Raw genomic sequence first — 5,741 nt, 5'->3', positions numbered from 1 at the left:
GGGAGGGAAAGAAGAAGAAAGAGAAAAGGAAAGAAGAGGAGAGAGGAGAGGAGAGGAGAGGAGAGGAGAGGAGAGGAGAGGAGAGGAGGAAGGAAAATTAAATGTGCAGCACATTTCCACATGGAAACACTCCCCAGAGTGGTTTCATCTTCTACCAATGAATATGAAGACGCCTGGATCCTGGACGCAGCGTCCTGTCCTGCATTCCCTGCATCTGGTGCCCAAACCGGTGCTGGCAGTGGAGCTGGGCAGGGGTGCAGGGGCAGAGGGGATGCTACAGTGGAGCAGCAGCTGCTGCAGGCGGGTGGTGATTTTGACACCAACAACTGACTTCCAAAAATCCCTGTGAGGCTTGTGTTGCTGTTTCAACCCCGTCTTTGAAAATGCCTTAATTTCTTTAGCACCCCAGGAAATTTGTCATCTTTTTATGAGAACAAGGGCAAGGACAAATGCTCCTGCCTCAGAGAAGAAGCAGGCTGCAAAGCAGTGATGGTTTTATTCATCCTTCCATGGGCTTCATGTGCCCATGTGCTTCATTCCCCCCATGCATGTGGGGCAGGGACCTCCCCAGGGGTCAAACACCTCTGCAAGCCCCAGGGCTTGTCCAGGCTCGGGGAGACCCTGCAACAACATGGGGGTCTGGCAGGAGTGCATCCCTCCCGCAGCACCCACCTGCTAATGGGGATGGGTGCTGCCCAGAGGTGCAAAACATGATAAAACTTTCCATGCACAATTTATCTGAGAGGAAAGCAGCACCAAGGGCATCACACCAGCCCAGCAGCACTGTGATTTCAATTAGTCTCATGCACTAATAAGATTTAACCATCAGGAAAGCGCATGCCTGAGCACTTCACCCAAAAGGGGCTTTTTCGGATGGCAAGGGAGCTGGGAAGGAAATGAGACACCTCAAAAATAAATGTGGCTGGGTGTCATCAATGACCAGGATTTGAGGGAATAAGTGTTGCTCCCCCAGGACAGAGTGATGCCTGGGAGTCCCCATCCCAGACGATTCCCATGGCAACAGGAGAACATCATATTTTTTAGCCCTTGCTCAGACGGGAGAGTCCCAAAATGTAAACTTGGAGGCTGATTTTTGAACCAAGGGAGGGACCCCAGCAAACCCGGTGGAGGGATGCTATTTTTTCCAGGGTTGTGGGTAGGCACATTGGCTCCTGGGGCTGTGCCTGGCGGCTCAGGAATGGGATGGCAGCGGGAAGGGAAAATGAGAAAGGCACGCCTGGGTCATGTGCCCCTCAGCATCTAGATCAGAGGGAGGATTCGCTGCTGAGGAGGCTAATTTTAGGTATTTTAATTTTAGTTGCTTCCAGATGCCTCTTAGGTTGGCTCTCTTCAGGCTTTAATGAACCCCCCATTAAAAAATACATTTTCTGGAGGCATAAATAGACAGCGATAGCTCTTCAGGAACACAGGAGGCTGCTGAATCCTGCCACTGCCCTCCTGCAGTGAAAACGCTGCAGGGATTTCTAAGACAAACCTTTTGGCGAAGCTTAAGGTGATGCCAGAGACTTGGAGGGGTCGCTGCAGGGTTGGGGTGCAGCGGCACGCAGAGGTCTGGCCATCTCTGATGAAGACGCCAGACCCCAAAAGGAGATGGGAGGAGAACACGCCACAGCGAGCAAATGCTGGCGTGTTTGGGTTATTTGGGGTTTACAGCTGAGGTCCTGTGATGGGACAGGGACCATCATCCTGCCCAGTCCAGGGGCATTTCCCCATCATATCTTATTGCTCCATGGGCAGCCATTGTGGTGCTCAGCTTACGGAAAATGGCCAGCACCGTTCCTTTATCAGCAGGTAGACTTTGCCCCCCTATCTCAGGGCTGTGCTGTGTTATCTGCATTAGTCTGAAAGCACCAACCTTTCCTCTAAATGAAAGGAGGTAAGATGCACTTGGACCCTGTATCCTCTCGAATTTCCTCATCCACCCACGCCCGATGCACCTGCAGGATTTTGCACACGCATCGACCTCCACGTGCAGGATTTTGCAAGTACCACAGCCCTGGATATCTATAGGAATAAAATAGGGTAAACCCTAAATTTAAATAGCTTGAAGAAAGTGATGAGCCAGTGGACTAAGAGACCATTTGGGTTTTTTTTTGTTCCTAGACAGATTATTTAATCTGAACACTTTGGGGCTTGCTCAGGTCTGAGCCAAAGTGTTGGGTTTGCCTATGGCTCATCACACACTCGCTTTCTCTTAAATCGGTATTTTATTTGCAAGAGGACAGCATCCATGCCTCCGTCGGCAGTGTCGGGATGGTTGGTGGGGGTTTGAGGCTTTAGCTTTCCACTTCAGTCTTTCCCACAGCAATAATATTAATTGCGAACACTGGCATGCTTTTCCCCATCAATTATTCTTGGGAGCAGCTTTCCAATATTCTAATTATAAGCACCAAGAGGAAGCCTCGTTAAATACCTGATTTTCTTTTTATTGCTCTGCAAACAGCAAAGGGAAGGCGCAGGTATCGTCCACCTTGCTCTGATGCCTAGAGTGCATCTCTGCTGGAAAAAACCTTGCCAGGAAAAGCAAGGAGGACCAGCAGCATTTTATCATTGCTTTTTCTGCTGGCGGGGCAGGGGGGCTCCGGCTCATCCTGCAGCCATTTCCCAGCCTCTGGGCTGCACGACAGAGGAACAGTTGTCTTATCTGGTCTCTTTCTATGGTTTCCCATGGGAATACTTGCGTGTTGGGGGGAAGAGTCCTTCTAGCAACATGAACCTGCCCACATGTTGTCTCGGCACAGCTTCGCTTTACTTTTGTAAACTTGAGTGGAAGATGCTTCTAGCAGGGTACCGGGAGCTATTTGACCTAAAAAGATGGGGTTTCATTTTGGTGCCTATATCCTCCCCCCTTTCAGTCCCTGTACTTTTGGGAAGCCGTTCCCTGCCAGCTCATTTAGTTGCACGGGGTATTGATCTCAGGGCTCGCGTTTAATTCCCATTTCTATGCACTGTAGTGAGTGCCCACGTGCTCAGCACAGATTTGCTAATGAATTACTGGCCTTTCTGCCACATGGCCTTTGCTCACAGCCTGTCTTCCCCCACCTCTGTCAAATACTCCCTGGAAATGTTTAAACTCTGCCTAAAATATGACTTCAGATGAACACTTCCAGCTCCTCTTTAACTAGAAATAAATAACTCAATATATAATCCGAATGGCTGGAGGAGTAGGGAATAGGAGAGAGTGGTTGGGGCAGGTCCAGCAGCTGGATGTGGTCTGCTGGATGTGCCCGTCCCTGCCCTCCACTGGAGCTGCTGGCGCCAAGCCCCCATAGGAAACCCTACGGGGAGAGCAGCAAGGGCTCGCCCCAAATGCATCTCTGCTCATCCAGCCAAAAAAAAAGCATTGGGTTGGGTAGTTTATGACATGAAGAGATGGCTTTGCCCTGAAGTGCTGCTGGGACTGTATCCACTGCCCTCCCCAGGACCTTTCCCATCCTGGGGACTTCCTTCCTCCCCCTTTCCTGCCTTTCTAATCTCCCTTTTCCAGCTCCTCCGGGCTGCATTAAGCACATTTTTGCCATTTTGAGGCTTTTAATCCCATTGTGTGGGGATGCTGCAAACCATACCAGGGAGAGGCTGATGTGCCCGGAGAGGAATGCCCCATATTTGGTCCATGAGGTGGCTCTTTGGCTGAGATGTGTGCAGGAGTATCTTTCAGTGCGGATGCTCCTGGGGACATTGCAGAGGGCTGTGTTGCACAAAATCCTTATTTTAAAGTATTTTTCCTCCTGCTGTCAATTTTCAATGTGGAAGGAGAGGGAAATACCACGAGCAAGCGGTTTTGTCCAAATTTGTCTTCACAGGCACTTAGGGTGTGTGCCCTCAGGACTGGCTGTCTCCTGCCCATCTCAGGAGCATTGATGTCTTGAAAGCAAGCTGCTGTCCTCTAGCATTTGCTCTTTTTGACCTGGGAAGCCCTCAGAGGTGGGTTTTGCCGCTTGCCCTCCAGCAGTGGAGCTCAGAGCAGCTGCTGCAATAGGTCTCCTTGATCTTGCAAGAAAAAGCAAACAATTATTGAAGTGCTAAATGTGCTACGCTGGAAAGACCGTAGGTAAATCTTTCCAGAAGGACAGAGTTGAGATGCGACAGCTTCTACCACGTTTTTCCGACCGACAAAGAGAAGGAAGGGAAAACCTATCCCTGCAGGAAAACCCAGCCAGAAAGGAGCCTGTAGCCTTGCAAACTGGCTCAGGAGGCTTTGGGTGGAGTATTGCTCAGGGACAAGCTCTGTGGCTCCAAAATTACATTGCTTGGGGAAAAGCCGAGAACAACCCTTCAGCATCTGAGCGGACATGAAGGCAGCACTTGGGAAAGGAAGGGGAAGGGGGAGGGGAAGGGATAGGGGAAGAGGAAGGGAAAGGAGAAGGGGATGGGGAAGGGGAAGGAAAAGACAGCTCCGGGGAGGTGGGGATAGAAGGAGGAAGGCACCAGGGTGCCACCATGGTGTGGATGATGGCTGAAGCACATCCATGTCACCCCATCACCCAGTCGTGTTCCCCTCTGTATTTTTAGAAGGTCTTGGCAGCAAACATGGGTGGTAAATAACAGCCAGAGTCTCTCAGCCTGCGTGTTCCTGATGATTTCGGCAACCTCCAGCCTCGTCACAGTTTTCTCGCCATTATTTTCCAGTGACTCTCCTTTCCCAAGCATCCTCCTCTCCTCACCTCCCAGAAGAAGGTGCACCCCGATCACTCCATGCAGTGAGGACTCAGACTCCTCAACTTCAAAAAGTAATAATACAGGATCCCAGCTGCTTTATGCCAAGGCACTTCGTTTCAGTCTCAGCCGTAACGGTATTGCTGCACATGGGAACTGCTTGTGCATTAATATTTTTTAAAGCTCCATTTTCTAACAAGCAATTCTGGGGCCACTTCCAGTATTAAAAGTGATAGGCACATTTCTTTTCGGAATATTCCTTCCCAGGAATTAAAAAGGAGTCACTGGCAGTATTGTAACAACTCCCAGGCTGAAGGGAAGTCTTTTCTAAGAAAAATATCCAAGTGAATAACCTTTCAAGAAACAACTGAGCACATATTGCTTATTTAGCCCAGATGCTGCAAGGTCTATGCTGGCAGCCCGGCCCACAATGTATGCATGTACATCTCTCTCTCTGCAATATATATATGTATTTTGATGACCCACTTTTTAATACCATTCATCAAAACTGCCATGGGGGTGGGATGTTGGTTTGGCCCGGCACCCCAAATCCCTGCGCCTCCCCCACGCTCCATCCCTAGAGCCATGGTGGTGCCTTTGCGGCCTTCCTTGCTGCACCCTGTCTCCCTGTACCCTCTCCCTGGTGCACTCTCTCTCCTAGTGCACCCCATCTCCCTGCACCCTCTCCCCCATGCACCCCGTCTCCCTGCACCCTCTACCCTAGCGTACTCTCTCCCCGGTGCACCCCTTCCCCTAGTTCACCCTCTTCCCAGTGCATGCCTTCTCCCTGCACCCCTCCCACGTGCAGCACATCTCCCCACACCCTTTCCCTAGCGCACCCTCTCCCCGCTGCACCCTGTCTCCCTGCACCCCCTCCCCCGTGCACCCCATGTCCCCGCAGCCCCTCCCCTAGGGCACCCTCTCCCTGGTGCCCCCCGTCTCCCTGCACCTTCTACCCTAGCGTACTTTCTCCCCGGTGCACCCCTTCCCCTAGCTCACCCTCTCCCCGGTGCCCCCCATCTCCCCGCACCCCTTCTCCTAGCGCACCCTCTCCCCGCTGCACC

The sequence above is a fragment of the Pygoscelis adeliae genome, unplaced genomic scaffold (assembly GCF_000699105.1).
Source record: "Pygoscelis adeliae isolate BGI_AS28 unplaced genomic scaffold, ASM69910v1 Scaffold4, whole genome shotgun sequence".
NCBI classification, from domain to species: domain Eukaryota; kingdom Metazoa; phylum Chordata; class Aves; order Sphenisciformes; family Spheniscidae; genus Pygoscelis; species Pygoscelis adeliae.
Note: the sequence above shows the minus strand (reverse complement) of the source record.